This window comes from Scylla paramamosain, chromosome 13 (genome assembly GCF_035594125.1).
Source record: "Scylla paramamosain isolate STU-SP2022 chromosome 13, ASM3559412v1, whole genome shotgun sequence".
NCBI classification, from domain to species: domain Eukaryota; kingdom Metazoa; phylum Arthropoda; class Malacostraca; order Decapoda; family Portunidae; genus Scylla; species Scylla paramamosain.
This window is the reverse complement of record NC_087163.1, coordinates 484,076-502,500: the sequence shown is the minus strand read 5'-3', so window position 1 is coordinate 502,500 and position 18,425 is coordinate 484,076. Positions and strand designations below refer to the sequence as shown.

The 18,425-nt window shown below is 45.6% G+C and overlaps 1 protein-coding gene and 1 long non-coding RNA gene across 4 annotated transcripts in view; one reads left to right on the top strand and one right to left on the bottom strand.

The window, feature by feature from the left end:
• Nucleotides 1-18,425, bottom strand: part of LOC135106244 (hemicentin-2-like) — a 106,407-nt gene that overhangs the window by 51,425 nt on the left and 36,557 nt on the right. The gene's annotated exons all lie outside the window — the stretch shown is intronic.
• The window catches only part of LOC135106247 (uncharacterized), a 56,566-nt gene continuing 49,125 nt past the window's right edge, over nt 10,985-18,425 (top strand). The window contains exon 1 of the long non-coding RNA XR_010271187.1: nt 10,985-12,386. This is a non-coding gene — a long non-coding RNA (uncharacterized LOC135106247). The remainder of the gene's footprint in view (nt 12,387-18,425) is intronic.

Here is an 18,425-nt window from a genome sequence, read left to right as displayed (position 1 = left end):
TGCGGCAGTTGACGTGGTTCGCCAGTGCAGCACACACTGTGGGTGATGTGCAGCTATGGGTGCGGCAGTGACACAGCCCGGCAGTGCAGCAGCAGCACACACTGTGTGGGTGGTGAGAAGCTGTGGGTGCGGCAGTGACGCACTTGTCAAAATGATACAAGACAGGTGTGTTTATCAAAGAGAAGCAAGCACGTTATACACATTGTCAAGGTGCTGCCAGACGCTGTGCTAGGATTTTCGTGGTGTTCATCTGTGTTTGTAATATTTTTGAAAGCTATTTCTGGATGTGCACCTGCCACACTGGGACTGCACAAACCATTGCCTCAGTGGAGCTCCAACCAGAGTGTTGCACTAAGCCGGCTGCTCCCTGGCCGGGCAAAGCATGGAGGCTGTCTGGCGTGCCCAGCTTGCGAGGCGTGAGCGACTAACTCAGAGGTGCGCCTCAACAAGGTCAGTCACCGATGGAGCGTTCACTGTCACGGTCGTGGCTACGTTTTTACTTACCTATTTAATATTTATATGGAACTGAATGTGTGTGTGTGTGTGTGTGTGTGTGTGTGTGTGTGTGTGTGTGTGTGTGTGTGTGTGTGTGTGTGTGTGTGTGTGTGTGTTTATCTGCGTGTGTGTGTGTGTGTGTGTGTGTGTGTGTGTGTGTGTGTGTGTGTGTGTGTGTGTGTGTGTGTGTGTGTGTGTGTGTGTTTATCTGCGTGTGTGTGTGTGTGTGTGTGTGTGTGTGTGTGTGTGTGTGTGTGTGTGTGTGTGTGTGTGTGTGTGTGTGTGTGTGTATATGTGTGTGTGTGTTTATCTGCGTGTGTGTGTGTGTGTGTGTGTGTGTGTGTGTGTGTGTGTGTGTGTGTGTGTATGTGTGTGTGTGTTTATCTGCGTGTGTGTGTGTGTGTGTGCACATACATGTACTCGTAAGTGTGGATCAAGACAGATACGTAATGCAGGCAGCACACACACACACACACACACACACACACACACACACACACACACACACACACACACACACACACACACACACACACACACACACTTCCCTAATTCGACCATAAATATAATTCAGAAAACTTAAGTACCTAGAGTTTCTTTGCCACAGAAATCATTTGCCTTCTCTCTCTCTCTCTCTCTCTCTCTCTCTCTCTCTCTCTCTCTCTCTCTCTCTCTCTCTCTCTCTCTCTCTCTCTCTCTCTCTCTCTCTCTCTCTCTCTCTCTCTCTCTCTCTCTCTCTCTCTCTCTCTCTCTCTCTCTCTCTCTCTCTCTCTCTCTCTCTCTCTCTCTCTCTCTCTTATCCCTCCATCCACTTCCGCTTCCTCCCCCTGCCCCTAATCGCCACCTCCTAATCGGTTTCCGGAGTCAAGGTGATGGATCGAAAATTAATACTAGGCTAATGGTTTCTCTATTGGGTATTGGTCTGATGGCGGCTGTAAAGAAATATTTGTGGGGAGGACGTCAAAGGAAATATCGCTTCGTTGTTATGCATCAAGGCAGAGGGTAGTTTAGGGGAAAGAGAGGAAGAGGAGTGAAGCATCAGCACAGCCAGGAAAGGTTTCTGACGTGTGAGTGTAAAGTTGATATTATTTTCGACACTCGTGGAGAGGAAGTGGCGCAGTGAAGTGTTGTGTGTGAGCGGCGCAGGTCGAGGGCAAGCCAAAGGTTCCTGAACTCACCTCGATACAGGCAAGAGAAATGGGATAAGGGGATGATGATGAGTTTTGAATAGCGTTGTGAAAAGTTAGTGTGGAGAGGAAAGGTTAGCGCTGACGAGAGAGAGAGAGAGAGAGAGAGAGAGAGAGAGAGAGAGAGAGAGAGAGAGAGAGAGAGAGAGAGAGAGAGAGAGATTCATATGCAGACAAACAAACACACCGAATATCAGAAAGAAAGAGCAATACAAACAGACAGAAAGAGACGCGACAAATCAAGCAAATAGACAAGTGGACAAAAACACAGACAGACACACAGGCTGATGTGTGGATAAATAAAAAAAGTGTCAAACTGCCAACTTTCTCTCTCTCTCTCTCTCTCTCTCTCTCTCTCTCTCTCTCTCTCTCCCCTCTCTCTCTCTCTCTCTCTCTCTCTCTCTCTCTCCTCTCTCTCTCTCTCTCTCTCTCTCTCTCTCTCTCTCTCTCGTAATGTAGACGTGACCATCCACCGTCTCAGCTCACTACTAATGGAGGGCATTATCACACTCCTCATTATTATCTTTCATTATCCTCCACCGTCTTCTTCTCCTCTCCCTCTTCTTTCTATTGCCTTCCTTCTTCCTGACTTTCTTGTTCTTTTTTGTCTCCAATTTGGCGAGTCCTGCTCCCTTATCGCTTCCACCCTAAGTCTCCTTTTTGCCTAACCTTCCTTTACTTTCCTTTCTTATATTCTTCCCTTCCTTTCCATCTTTCTTATTGCCCCGTTTACTCACCTATGTTGTAAGAAAAGGAAAAAAAAATTACATGTGGTAGATGAGATGCGCTGTTGAGCTCGGTGCACCGGGTTCAGTAGGAGACCAGACTTGTTTCCCACGACCCTTCATCTGTCTGTGATTTTGTTAAGCATAAGAATCTGCTCTATTATACTTGTCTTTTATCTAACAGCCGCCACCATGTTGCTATTGATGCTTATATTTTAGGTGGTTTATTTGCTTCGAGTCTGGTGTCTCGCAGCCTATGTGTTGTTAAGACCTTATTTTTTTCTTAGTGTTGACATGTGGCACGGCATTTCCTCTCATATCATTCCTGATCCTCAAAATAAACGTTTGGTGACTACTAAACTGAACGCAGATCTTGATGTAACCCTCGCGGTGTCTGCGGTGAGGTATGAAATTTAATGCTGTCATGACCAACAGCAGCATCTTTGATCGCTCAGGGAACTCCAGTCTCCCGCATCCTGACGTCAGGATTAACAGACAAGCAATTAACTCGTAATTCCTTGAAACTGCTTGAGATAACTTAAGATGACAGACAGACCTTTGGGAGCCATGTTAGGAAAATTGCTTCTGTAATTTCCCTGAAGGTTGGAATAGCGAGGAAATGCTGACCTGTTTTTTGGGGATGTATTTTTTTTTTTTTTTCATTTTGCTTAATTTCACTTTATTATTATTATTATTATTATTATTAATATTATTATTATTATTATTATTATTATTATTATTGTTATTTATTTATTTATTTTTCTTACCTTTGATAGCTATAGTCTAGTTTGGATGTCACTGCTTCGTCTCATTTAAAGTTTTCCGATCGTTTTCTTAACATAAAGATTTTACCAGCCAATCTCAACTTTGCAAACTCATCAGCGGCAAATGTTTGGTGCACTATTTTTTTTTTTTTTTTTTTTTTTTGAGAATTGCCAATAATAATGGACATCCTCTTCACAGAATTTCAGCCATTTCACCAGCCACATCGTGATATTAGTTTTTTTCGTTTTTTGCTTCTTTTTTTTTAAGAGCTCTGGCTGAGTCCAGCTAATACTGATTAAAAACAACAACAACAACAAAAGCATTACATGTACTAGACCAGCATGCGCGCTCCTCAACCAATTTTGCGCTTAACCCACCAGGGGCCGGACGCTCAAGAGTCTAGAGGAAGCTTTGAGCGCTGCAGGTCCCTTAGATCGTTTGAAGGCGATGCTCAAAGCGTAAAGATCCTTTACGATCAGCGACAAAGATTCTTTTATGGAGGTTTCCTCAACATCCCCCTCAAACTCCTTTCTACAAACTTGAAAGTCAGCATTAAATGTTTTATCGGTATTTTTTTCTGGCATTGATTCCCGAAAGTAATTTTGAAGTGTGGACATGTTTTGAGACACGAAACTCCAAATGAAATGTCACAGAATCAGTGTAGTCACTACTGTGGCTCAGTCTGGGTCTCGCGTCATTTGTCCCCGCGGGCCGTGTTGATGGTTTGGCAGGAAGGAGTTAATGTGATGCATGAACTTGACCGTGCTCTCTCTCTCTCTCTCTCTCTCTCTCTCTCTCTCTCTCTCTCTCTCTCTCTCTCTCTCTCTCTCTCTCTCTCTCTCTCTCTCTCTCTCTCTCTCTCTCTCTCTCTCTCTCTCTCTCTCTCAGAAGAAGCATAAGGTTAAAAAATCCTGCGAAGATTTGGAAGAAGAAAAGAAAAATCCTGAAGCTCATAAGTTTATGAGAAGAACTGCAAGCAATAATGCGTGAAGGAGAAGGTAAGAAGGGAAGAGAGCGAAAGAAGACGCAAGGGAAAAAAGAGTAAGAAGAAAATATGAAATCTGATAACCTGGATAATGGTGCACCTTCTTGCTAACATTATTCTGTCTTTCAACCCGCGTCCCTTCCTCTCCCCTCCACTCTCTGGTCAATAGGTAAAGGTCAGGAATTATAATGAACATCACCATCAATACCATCATCATGACATCAAAGGAGAAAAAGGGAAGATAGAAACTTTGTCAATGGAATCCTGGTTTGTTTTCTCCTTTTTTTTATTTTTAGGTTTTCTGAGGTCAAGTGGCCACGAGGGAGGAATTTGTGAGGGAGCGTGAGTAAAGGGGAGGAGGTGAAAGGGACGGTTGGCGGAGTTTATTGGGCGAGAAGTGAGAGGTGCTTGAAAGCGGCAGAAGGCACGGTGACGTTAAGGGGCGCGAGGGAGCCACAGGGTGCTCAAGGGGTGTGCTGAGAGTGGCAGACGACCAAGGTGACATTGAAGTCGCGTGAGGCGAGTGTTAGGAGGCACAGGGCGTTGAGTGGGCGTGTTGAGGGTGGCAGTAGACAAGAGAGTGGTAACGTGGAGTGGCATCTCTTATCCAGACTCTCTTATCAAGACTTGAAGTGCAGTGCAGGCGTGAGCAGTGCAGCGCGTGCTGGCTGGTAATGTGACAGCAGTGGCCGCAGTGCTTATCTCCAGCTGACTCACACATTAGCTTATCGCAACCTGGAATCCCTCGCCTTCCAGCGCTGGGCCGCGAGATCGAGTGTCATGCAGGTGTTCTCTCTCTCTCTCTCTCTCTCTCTCTCTCTCTCTCTCTCTCTCTCTCTCTCTCTCTCTCTCTCTCTCTCTCTCTCTCTCTCTCTCTTATTAAGGATCTTCGAGTTTCAGCCTTGCGTGCATCATCATCATTATCATCATCATAATCATCATCATCATCATCATCATCATCATCATTCATTCCGTGACACACACACACACACACACACACAGCTTGGCGTGACATGCAAGGCGTCGCTGGAATTGAGTCGCGGCAGTCAAACACAGAAACTGTGTTTCCATTTTTCCCTCCGCCGGTTTCAACAAGTTCCGACGCAAATGTGGAGCCTTTGTATTGTTGTTGTTGGTGGTGGTGTTGTTGTTGGTGTTGTTGCTGTTGCTGTTATTGTTGTTGACGGTGGTGGTAGTGGTGGGGGTAGTTGTTTTGGCATAGTCTTGTTATTGCTGTTGCTGTTGCTGCAGCTGCTGCTGCTACTGCTACTGCTGCTGCTACTATACTTACTAATCCACAAATAAATAACGCAAAACAAAGAAAAGAGAAACACACACACACACACACACACACACACACACACACACACACACACACACACACACACACACACACACACACACACACACACACACACACACAAAACAAACACAAATCCTGAAATACTCGCCTTGCTCCGCCAGATTAATTCTTCCTTTGAGCTGAAAATTGACAAATATTTACCTTGAACAAATGTGCTTCAGCCGCAGGCCGGCGAGGAATTGTTTAAGTTTGCCCTTACTGAACGAGGGACGCTCTGTGTGTGTGAGTGCGTGTGTGTGTGTATGCTCGGAATTACAGTCCAGAAAGTGACTATGTGGAGCGATAGTAGTAGTCAGAGTAGTTGTGTTGTGTTGTGGTGTTAATGGCGTCATGGTTTTGATGGTGGCAGTGTTAACAGTGTGATAGTGTTCGTTGTTGTTGTAGTAGTGGTGGTGGTGTGGTGGTGGCAGTAGTAAATGAGGTGAGATGATGATGGTGGTGTAACAATACGGATAAATACTGTGGTGATGTGATGTAGTAAAGGAAAGGGAAGGATGATTGTATGTGACGCTGAGATGGTGGTGGTGGTGGTAGTGGTGTATGTCTACCCCATCTGAAAGTGTTGACGTAATGCGTGGTGGGGAGACTGCTTAGTGCGTTGTGTTGGAAATATTAGACTCAATGTGAAGTGGTGAATTGTGGTGGGATTTAGCAGAAATGGTATAATGTGGGTGGTGTGGTGCTGATAGCAATGCATGACGGAAGTGAAATAGTGGTGGAGAGTACAGTGATGATAGTGGTAATGGTGTCTGATGCATAGTGATGATGGTGGTTGGAATCGCAGGTTATAATTGCTCTCGTCCGTGGACGAGTGGTTCAGTAGGGGGTTGTGGTGGCGCGTGGGAGTGAGAGAGCAAGACCAAGAGGCTGCGAGTCGTTGTGTGCTGAGTTGCAATGCTGGGCCGCGCTGTTTTGCTGTGTTGCTGTGCAGAATACTGCCCCGTTGTTGTGGCAGAAATGTTATGGCCACTTTTGAGAATGTAAATGTGATTGTAAAGAAAGAGAAATGGTCAAGCAAGGAAGCGTGAATGTGCTTTGTCAAGATACACAAGAGTGTCTTTACACACATTCCTGACTGAGGAGGAAGCAGAATGTGAATCATTGTGGCCGGGACAATCATGAACGGGAGAACAAAAAAAAAAAAAAAAAAAAAGTAAAAGGATGAATCAATATTATACAATGTGCCGAAGGCCCATCCTAGATTCCCTGCAGCAGACGTGTTCCAGTACAAGGAATCCCACACAGGCTGGGAGGTGCAGGCGGAACGTGACAAGATGCGATGCTTCTCTGTGTGTGGCGGCGGTAACGCTGGAAGCTGGACGCACTGCGCTCTGGAAATCCTGGAATGTGATGAAAGACATGAATTTGGAGACGCTGTGCCCTGCGTGTCAGTACGAGTATAATGTGTACTCATGATGACGCTTGAGGGTTTGTGTTGAATGTGGAACAAGGACGCATCGCAGGGACGCATTCCGGAAGCGTGCGGGAGTGTGTGGTGTTGAGGCGAAAATAGTGCACGGTGCAGATTCTGATATCCTTTGTATCCTTTGTATGGCGAGCTGTGAAGCATCGCCATTCCTTTCTCGCACAGTTACCGAAGGGTCGTCTGTCTGTCCTGATGGAAGGCCGCCACCATCGTCCACTGTGCAGGTTATGAGCCTCGGCCCGCCGCCCCCGCCGAGAGAGAACCTTTGTCCAGTACCGACAGATCGTGCCCCAGGTGTTGCCCAGCCTGCTGCTGCTGCTGCTGCAGTTACTGCTGTCCAAAGTTTTGTCTTTTCAATTCTTTCTCTTTAACAGACTGTCTTAACTATCTCATTTCTCGCAGCCATGTTGTATATTTTACTGTCTTCTGTAGTTATTTGCACGGTTATTGCTCTTCTGAACGTACCAATGCATACCTTTATCCTCCTGCAGCCTCGCTGCCAAAGACTTTCTTCCTTGGCTATACCCTATTCTGTCCACTTTACTAATGCAAGATTAACTAGTATCTTCACTCTTTTCTTCCTTTTACTGGTACACTTTGGAACTTTCTTCCTGTTCCTGTTTTTCCCTAGCGTGGAATTTAAGTTGTTCCAAAATATGAGTGTCAAGAAACTTCAGACACTAAAACAGTCATCTATCTTCGCTCTTATTTCTCTTCTAGAGCGGCGTTGTCTGTTTTTTTTTTTTTTTTTTTTTCTTTTCTGCTTTCCCTGACATAAAAAAATATACTATCAAACTACACTTGTCCATTTCACCAAGCCTGAGGAAAAGTCATGGCAGTCAAAGGGTTGAAAATGTACCAGATGTACTGCCTGCATGGCGGTTCGGAACGGAGTGCAGCCTGGCGAGGAGCCGAGGTAGCGATGTTTCGCCAATATACTGGAGGGCAACGCAGCTCCTTCCAATTGTAACAAATGACCCGGAGTTGTGCAGCACAGTAGCAGCGTGTAGGGCACAGTGCCAGGAAGAGACCGGTGCGCCGCTGCCTTGTGGTGCCGGGGTTAAGACGTGCACGGCAAAGACTCGGGACGCACCACACTGAGCTTTGCTGCGAGATTTACGAGTCCATCCATCGCTGTGGCCTTTGAACTCCGTGGTGGCGAGGACGCGTGACCCTCACTTGCTGCGGGACTCGCTGCTCCGTCTGCCTCTCACACTCATCCTGGACACGTTTCCTGAGCATCAATGTGTTCATGAACTATGTACTGTACATACGCATTAATTATATGCAAAGTATTAATTACAATAATTATTTAGATAACAGAGGCGAGGTTAGTTTTGTTCAGCACCACAAGCCACCACCAGTCGCCACACCTAATGGGAGGGTGAGCCTGGGCCCTGGTGTCCACTGTCCGTAGTGGCGGCGTGGCGGTGCAGGCAGCTCTGTCAGACCACTGACAAGTGTTTGTAAGTACTATTACCACAATCACTGTAGCGGTGGTGAAAAGGTGGTGTGGGACACTTAGTTGTTGGTCTTTGCGTGTGTCAGACAATAAGGATGTTATGCCTGCCAGTCTCATTAGAGGGAATGTGTTTCGTTTAGTGCTTCGTCTTGATGGACTCGGACGGTGATGGGCATGCGCCATCAAGGCAGTGAGCTGCGATCCTCGTGCGACTATAGACGACTGAAATCCCTATAACTATGAGAGAGAGAAAGTTCTTGTTGTAGGATCTATTGATATTGGTGCTCCTTTGTTTGATTTGTCAGGATTGGCTTCCTACTTGTTGTAACGGTGTAGTGAGGTAAAGGGCGTGTTGGTAGCTCGGCGTGTGTCCAGGTGACGGAGTACTGTGGTGAAATGTCGCGTGTCCCTCGTGTTTGTTTTTGACTGACTAGCTAGGCACGGACTTGCTGATGGCTGTGATACACGCAAATTGTGATAATAGTGATGAGAGGGAGGAAGACTTGAGTGTTCAAATGTTTGTAAGTGAGAAGGAGTACGTGGCGGAAAATGGCTACGGGGTGACTTTCACAAAAGAAAAAAAAAGAAAAAATTCGTTTAATGACACTGATGTTCTGCCGTCACATTGTTCTTGACTTGATCTAATTTGACTGTGAAAGAGAACTTGGTGAACTGGGAAACACTGCAGCGCACATAGCAATAATGCAGTGGGCGGGTGCTGTTGCTGCCGTGCTGTCGCAAAGTGTTCTCGTGCTGCCAGGAACTGGTCGTTTTGGTGACTATGGCGAGCTGGAGGAGGCTAAATGAGTGAACGGAAGTTAATCTGCGAAGAAATCCAGAAGAGCACAGACACCAGCACAGTGTTATAAATTCTCCGTGAAAGTAAGTGAACTGAGCGTGTGGTGGCAGTAGGCACAACATCCAAAGGATAGGGAAGGGAGAGGGGTGTCGGATTCTTGTTTTCTCCTCACAATGGAAGTAGGAGAGAGAGCCAGCGTGGATGAGTGACCACTGCAATACAAATCCATTCCAGGCACCAGATATCGCGGAAGCCGGTGAGTCGTATTATTTGTTAACTGTCATATAAAGACAGATAAAGGGACCAACCCGGGTAGCAGTGGACGATTGTGGTGGTCAGTGGAGGAGGAGGGGTAAAGATGAACAGTAGTTGGGAAAGAAATATAGGACGGGAAGGAGAAGATCCCGTAGGCGACTCCAATTGGCGAGTGTGCAGGAATGGCTTGCCTCAGGAAGCAGGAAGGGCGGCATGAAGCGAGTTACTGAGGCTACCAAACCTTTAGACGCAAAGCTCTTCGGTCATGAAACCAAAAGTTTTAACGTGGATCCGCCAGGCTTTGCTCGTGTGACCCAGCTCACTGTGTGTTGCCTTCCACTACATCCAGTAAAGTTTAGCGATAACCGCCTCCTGCGTCACAGTAACACTGGTGCTCGTGTGGCAACAATTTACATTTTCTGTTCAGGTAATTAGACTAATAATAATAGTTTAAGGGAAGAAGTGACGCGTTTAGTGCAGTAATGGCTTTGCAAGATTTTTTCCCTTCCCTTTGTTTTAAATCATCTTTAAATTACCAGTTATCAATTGCGAAAAGAAAAAAGCCTTCAGTGCAATGAGTATGATAAAACCTTTACACTGTTAGTGTGTTATTCCAGTCGTACATTTAACGAAGGAGAAATCGCAATGTGATTTTTCCACAGTGCATATACTATGTTCTCAATGCAACGCATGCGATCCTTTGCTAGCACAGTCAGGCGTCAGCAGTCCACCAGGTGTGTCTCTGCGTGTGAGCAGCTCCTCAATCTCTCAATCACACACAGCACCACAGAGCCTCCTCAAGCCTCCGCGTGCCTTCATTTTCGATGCAAATGTTCAAGTATTGGACATTCGCTGCTCTGTGGTGCCTGAGTTTTGTTAAGATATCGAACTTTCCTCAATTTTTCATAGCGTATTGCAGTGAAGGCTGGCGGAACCCCGCGGCCTGACGGGACTCAGTCGAACATAACAACACTGTGAATGGGAACTCGACAACAACTCTCCCTCGTGTTAACCAATATCTATTGACGCTGCTGACGCGGCGCTGAACCTTGTGACGCTGGAGGCGGTGGAGTGTTGCTCGCGTGTGGGGAAATATTTCTCACCGCCATTTAGAGTTCATAAGATTATTTATATGTAAGCGTTAATTCACTCGGTGCCATGTATTGCTGCACATGACACACAACGTCCTTCTGTAGTGTCGTTTGCACCACACTGCCTTCACATGACTCACTATGATGTCTCTCTAATACAATTTATTATATATATATATATATATATATATATATATATATATATATATATATATATATATATATATATATATATATATATATATATATATATATATATACACACACACACACACACACACACACACACACACACACACACACACACACACACACACACACACACACACACACACTTCTTATCTACTCAGTTACACTGTCAACAAAATTTGCTGCAGATAAGGGAACCAGGGCGTCTGGGTTAGTGTTAAAAGAGAAACTGATCATTCATCACGTGTACTTTATTTCATTCGTGTGCACACAAAATGAAGGACTCCCGGTGGTGAGGGATCAAGCTGCCTCTGTGTACTTCGGCACCTCTTGTGGATCTAAAAAGAGTTGCAGTTCTTCCATAGTGTTAAACTACTATGTCGTCTCTCTATGTACGAGTATTACTGTGTTCAGAGTTGCATTGTTTTCCTTCATAAGCGCGCTGCCTCTTCCACCTTTAGTGATGTATGTCTGCGTGGCCTTGGACCAGCGAAAGATTTGTCGATGCGAGTCTCGGAACTTGTATTGGGTAACTGTCAGCTTCTTACGATCCAGAATGACAGGGATCCGGGGAATCTCTTGAGTCAGGCAAGCTTTCACATACTCGTACATTCCCCGTCAAATTTCCGTTCATAGTTTCTTCCGTCGTCAAATATTATATGAAACATCCTTCAGTATTTACTTTATTTTCGGTATACCATTACGTCCACACCAATACAGCATGAGACCACACCTCATCACCACATCACCGCATACCACAACCTTTCCCGCCTTTCTCTTCAGTGACAGCCTCACTCGACACCCTTGACACCATGCCTTTGTACTCGTCACCTTGCCCACTGACAGAATCACGTCTCTCGCCAAGCCGCCTACACATACCAGGATTGGTGTTCCTATACGTTCTCCCTCTTTGTCCTCACGCTGTTGCTACACCTAACCTTGTTCGCTCAAGCCGGCGTCACATTACCTTGCTTATATGAACTCATAAACTTGCAAAATGTAAACTTATCTTTCATGGTGTGACGTAACTCATGATTGACAACAACTTAATATTTTCTTTCTAACATTAGCAACTTGTCATATTTGTTATTAACTAATAAATATTTACTAATAGCTAATCATGGATCCTGGCATCTGTTTCCTTCATTTGCAAGTCTCTCTCAACTCGTCGGTGAATCTGGAGTGTTGGTGACACGCCGAGCGCCAGGCGGCAGTCAACTGCTCTGAACATCACAGGGAAGGAAATCTGTGTTAAGAATGACAGGGAAAGTTTTCTTCCTTCATCCTTCAGTGATAAAGATAAGATTTCACAAAGTTTCAGCACAAATGCCACTTTTTTCAACAAGTCCCACACCACTTCTTTTGATATTTCCCACAAAATAACGTAAAATGTAATCAATGTTCAAATTGGTAGAAAGAAAATGCATGATATTTATATTTTTTATGCATATAAGACACATGTTGGCTTGCTTTGATGCTAAACAGATAACCAGGTGGCGTGTTTGTTCTGCATGCTTTGATGCACAGTGTCATATTTACACAGTGGCATCTCAGGCCCTGACCTTCCCTTCCTGTCTCCACGCAGGCAACTCCACCTCAGGCCTACGACTCTCAGCCCGTAGTCTGTTCGTCTATCATCTTAGAGTGAGTACAGTTTCTGCTTCACTTGTTTTAATTGTGTTTATAATTGTTGTAATATGTCGTCACTGTTGTGTTGTTATGCTGCTCCGCACATTGTTATCGGAAAAGTGTAGTTACTAGGATTTATGGTATTAAAAACGGGATAATGAAATGTAACCTTTCATTTATCAGTATATGAAAAAAGAATTCATAATTTGGAATTCTCATTACGCTTTTTTGTGCGTGTTACTTAACTCATATGATATATAGCGCACATAGCCTGATCATTGCGCGTGAAGCGGTAAATTTACACACACGGCAGTTTCTGCATTACGTGCGGCGCGGCGTGGTGGCGGCAATAACATCCGCTACAACAGGTGGGCGCGCCTGGCCTGATGGTGGCGGTGGGTGGGGAGAGGGCCGGCCTTTTAGGTGCTCAGGAAGCCTCCATGAAGCATAATGTATTCACCACCTGCTCCAACATGACAGTGTGGCGGTAATGGGGACTGAGAGTGTCGGTATTACCCTGCTGGTGTGACCCGGGTGACGCTGACACACAGCACACTGCGTCAGGGAAGGAGACACTGGGAAGATGACGACTTGTTTGTGCCTTTGCTAGACAACACCGTCCGCACACAATGAGACGCTTGACTACTGCCATACTACTACTACTACTACTACTACTACTACTACTACTACTACTACTACTACTACTACTACTACTACTACTACTACTACTACTACTACTACTACTACTACTACTACTACTATTACTACTACTACTACTACTACTACTACTACTACTACTACTACAATAATTACTAGATCAAACACACACACACACACACACACACACACACACAGAGTCGTTGAGGCGGAAGCTGTTCTAATGATGAAATTTGTGAACAAAGCGGCACTTGTTATGTTGTTTGTGATTAAACAGTTAACCAATTGTTTTCCCTGCCACGAGCACCACAGAGAGAGAGAGAGAGAGAGAGAGAGAGAGAGAGAGAGAGAGAGAGAGAGAGAGAGAGAGAGAGAGAGAGAGAGAGAGCAATCTTCAGACACCATTGGGAAATACTTCTTGGTTCTGCTAACTTGTATTTTTCCTTTTTCGCGTCTCCAGGTAATCTAACTTTTAATATTTTCCTTTTTTACCTCAGCTCTCGCTTCCGGCAGAAGTAAAAATATTTTTCCGTCGGGGGAAAATTCTTGCCTTGGGTGGAAATTCAAAGCGCGCGAGTTGCAGGAAAAAATATTGTCCCGTTCCTTTTTTAAGAATGTGTTGCACGTAATTAGTGTGTGTGTGTGTGTGTGTGTGTGTGTGTGTGTGTGCGTGTGTGTGTGCGTGCGTGTGGGTGTGTATGTGTGTGTTTGAATGTGTGTGCGCGCGCAACCTGATCTGCCTATCTGCTTTCTTTTACTCTTCCACTTCCTCCTCCTCCTCCTCCTCCTCCTCCTCCTCCTCCTCCTCCTCCTCCTCCTCCTCCTCCTCCTCCTCCTCCTCCTCCTCCCATACCATCCTCTTCATTCCTCTTCATTCTTCTTCTTCTTCTTCTTGTTTTTCTTCTTCTTCTTTCAAGTGATCATCTCCATTCTGCTTCATACGGTAGGGCAAGAGGAGGAGGAAGAGGAGCAGGAGGAGGAAGAGGAGGAGGAGGAGGAGGAAGCGGTAGAATGATAGATGATGGCATGGAGCGAGGAAGAGGCGAGGGTTGGGGGAAGGAAGGATGTGGAGGGGAAAACGGAAGAAAAAAAGGAAATTGATGCAAGATGGAAAGAGAAGTAAAAATGGGGGAATAAGAAAGCCAGAGAGGAAGGGAAAGGTGATGAAGAGAGAGAGAGAGAGAGAGAGAGAGAGAGAGAGAGAGAGAGAGAGAGAGAGAGAGAGAGAGAGAGAGAGAGAGAGAGAGAGAGAGAGAGAAAGCTATTAGCCATGAGGAAACACAATGAAAAGGGGAGGGGAAGAGAGGCGAAGAGAAAGAAGACTGAGAGAAAAGAATTAATAAAGGAAGGAGGTGGGAAGGAAATAAAAGGATTACTCTTGGAGAGGAGATGAGAAAAGTTAAAATAAGTGAAGGGGAGAGGAAGAGAGGGATAAGAAGAAGAAAGGAAAAAAAGGAAGGGAAGAGGAAAAGGGGTGAAGAGGCTAAAGAGTGGAGGGAGGAATGGAGGGAAGGAGGGAAGGAGGGAAATGTGTAGAGAAAGAGAAGAATGAAAGGAAGGAGAAAATAGCTAACACTTTCCTTCATCACTTTCCTTCCTTCACCTCACTTTCTTCTTTTACCCTTGGCTAATTTTCCATTTCTCCTCGTCCTCCTCCTCTTTCATCCTTCCTCTAAATTCTTCCATACTGCGTCATTGTGCTTTATTTTCTATTACCATCCTGTTCTTTTCTATTCATAGTTTTCCCTCTTTGCACTCTCTTCCGCCTCCCTATCTCATCCAAATAAGAATGACTACGCTTGCCTTGCTTCCCTACAGCTCCCCGCCTGCGTACTCTGTCCCTGCCTCTCCCCTGCGCCCTCCCGCTTGTGTACACTGTGCCTCCCTCGCCCCTCTCTCACCCGTCTTCATCAAAAGCTGTTCCATATCACCAGTTTGCCGCGGCGGGCGTTAGGACAGGGAGAGGCGAGGCTGAGCGTGTCCATCAGTTCATCAGTAACGGGCCTCAGACAAGGGCAGGGAAGGGAAAGGGGCGAGGAGTGCTGGAGCATGAAGCAGCTTCTGATAGCATTTGCTGTGTCAACGCGGCAAATGGCGAAGAGGGCACGTGAAATTGTTCTTTGTTAGAGAGAGAAACGAGGGAAATGAGACACGAATTGATTGATTGAGGTGGACAATGGAAATACTCCCATGTGTGACGGAATGTTCGTAGTCTCGTGAAGCGCATCATGGGTGAGCACTGCTGCAGCAACGAGGGATGTGCTCAAGGTGATGCTAAAGCCTGAAATTTGTGTCGTGAGGAGGAGGGTGTCAGGTGCTGGTGTGAGGTAAATGTAAATAGATCCTTCTCTGTCAAGCCTCCTTTCTAAATTTGCAATTCTAATTCTAGCATCTGTTTATTTATTTATTTATCTATTTTTTAAGGGCCGTTATACATATTTTCTTATTGTATTTACGTAATTTTAAGTTTGTATCTCTTTTATTTTATATTTACGTCCCTTCAATTTTTGCACTGGTTTTGTGTAATGGTCTAACCAACGTGTTACTTCATCTCAGGTCTGATTCATTGTGCTCGTGTTGTTTACCAGAACAATATTTTGAGTGAAATTATGAGAATTGCATCGAGATGACTGAAAAAAAAATATATATATATATTTTTTTTTTATGGCGATCAATTTTTGTATCAAGAGAAAGGTTATAAATCAGTGACAAACAAAAGGAAGCAATTATACCAGGCCTTTTGAGTGTCGCTGGAAAACTGTTCTAAGAAGGAGAGGAAAATCACACTTTTCAGATAAGCGTCGAATTGGAGAGAGAGAGAGAGAGAGAGAGAGAGAGAGAGAGAGAGAGAGAGAGAGAGAGAGAGAGAGAGAGAGAGAGAGAGAGAGAGAGAGAGAGAGAGAGAGAGAGAGAGAGATAAAAAGTAAAATCCAGCTTCACCGAATTCTCAGTGGGAAGAGTGAAGTGAATGTGGCCGCGGGGAATAAACCAAGGCCTTGACAAAAGACAGGAGCGGTGTGTTTGATGCAGCTGGGGGTGAGTTTCTCTGTCAGCGAGGACTGCATGGCGGGAGGCTGTGCGCTTGAGGGAGGGAGGGAAGGTAACACGAAGCTTGTTTTGGGACTTGTTTGTGATGGAGGAAGGTGTGATGGAGGAAGGTTGTGTGTGTGTGTGTGTGTGTGTGTGTTTGCGGGCGGGCGGGCGGGCGCGCCGGAGATAAAACCTTGAAATAGATAACGGTAACTAAAAAAGAAGGATTATGGGAGTGAAAAAAATCTAATTGTTATGACAGGACAGGAGGATGAAGAAAATGGATTTTTCGAGGAAATAAAGAGGGAGGAAACCTGGATTTGAGAATAAAAGGAGGTAGAGGAAGGCAAGGAGAAAGAGATAAGCCTGGAGGAAGAATGAGATATGGAGATGGAGGAGGAGGAGGAGGAGAGGAGAAAGAGGTCTCTGGACAGCGGCGGACCTGCTCTGCATATTCCCTTCCCTGTCCTGCGTCCCTCCAACCCCACAACTCACTCAATGCCCCGCCCCTCCGCCCTGTTGTCTCCATCTCTGTCACTGCGTCCAGGACCCTCACTCTCACTCTCTCTAGCCCATCTGTCTTCATACACGCCCCCACCCCTCCTCCCCGTCACTGCCACGGGTCGTCTCCAAGGTCCAATAAATAAATGTGCTTTCCTTGGACATCATTCGTCTCCAGTTACTTATTTTCCACACTGAGACCACAAACACATCTCGCCTGCATACTCCACCGCAGCCAAAACTCCATCAATGTGTTAACTATCACAGTAACGTCACTACATCAAACTACTGAAAGGATTACACAAATGAGTAAGAAAGGTCCCAGTAAAACTCAAGCTGAAGCAGGAGTACCATTAATTCTCTTGTGTTTCGACTCCATTCTGAGGAAGATCTGTCGTCGGGAAGCGCAAGGTAACGCACAGTACTCCTGCCTCAGTCTGGGTTCTCCCACCGTGTCAATGTAACACGTGAAGGATGGAGGCTCTGTTTCCGCCTAAACACTGGCAGCACATTCACAGACAGTTCTCTTTTCACGTGTGTAAAGATGAAAGGAATTGCTGTTTATTGGAATTTCAAAACGAATGTGGAAGGCATTCATTACATTTCATAAATTATTGAAATAAAGATTAAATATTTGTTTTGTTTTGTCTTGCGAAGGAATCCTGCTAATTATCTGCAAATTTTCCAGCAGACATGAAACGTTTAATTTTCTACAGTCACGAACTTAATTATCTATTGATAATGAACAACAGACTAACAGTGTCATGTTTAATCCCCTTTGTTCAGTGCAACAATTTTTACGTTACGTTAAGAAACAAAGGAAGCATTCATTAGCAGCTAACAGACTTGACTCGGTAATCACTTCAGCCTCGGCCTGGAACGCGTCGTAACAAAATGAGGGATGAGACTGGACAACGCAGCCCCGCCTGGATAGTGATGATTCCGTTATCCCTTATTTACACCTTGGAGGGAAACACGTCCTAATACAAGCGGTAGTAATACGTTCTCCCGTCTCGGTTACAAAAATACTTTCCTCCTCCTCCTCCTCCTCCTCCTCCTCCTCCTCCTCCTCCTCCTCCTCCTCCTCCTCCTCCTCCTTTTCCTCCTCCTCCCCCTCTTCATCACACCTTTGCTGTTACCGGTGTGTTTCTTTGATCCTCCCACACACTTATTTTGTTTTCGTGGCCTCAACTCTGCTTTAGCCTTAATTAATGTGTGTGAGTGTGTGTGTGTGTGTGTGTGTGTGTGTGTGTGTGTGTGTGTGTGTGTGTGTGTGCAGGACTCTATGTACGAGTGTGTGAAACTAATCCCCAGCACCAAGAGCCTCTTTAAGCGGGACCTTTATTCCTGAAACTGCCCCAGCCCGCCTCTTTCTCTTCGTTCTCCTCGCCCTTATCCTCCTCGTAACTGCTCCACTTCTTATTTTTATGCCTCGTTACACCTCCTCCTCCTCTTCTTCCTTCTCCTCCTCCTCCTCCTCCTCCTTTTTCTCGTCGTCCTCCTGTAAACGTTTTAAACTGCCCGTCTTGTCATTACTACACACGATTTCTCTCTCTCTCTCTCTCTCTCTCTCTCTCTCTCTCTCTCTCTCTCTCTCTCTCTCTCTCTCTCTCTCTCTCTCTCTCTCTCTCTCTCTCTCCTCTCCTCTTCCAGTCGGCCGGTGCAAACACTAAGGTCCAAACGGCGTGCTAATATTCCTCTCTCCTGGACCAGTGGGCTGAGCGGCTCCCAGCAGACTGTCGTGGTCATGGTGTCTGCGAGGGAACGAGGCGAAGCTGCAGTTTTCCCCGAAGAGTGTGTCACGTCCTCTTGGCCTCATCTTCATCTGTCTGTTGATTTTTACTCTGGTGTTGTTGTGTTGCCTCT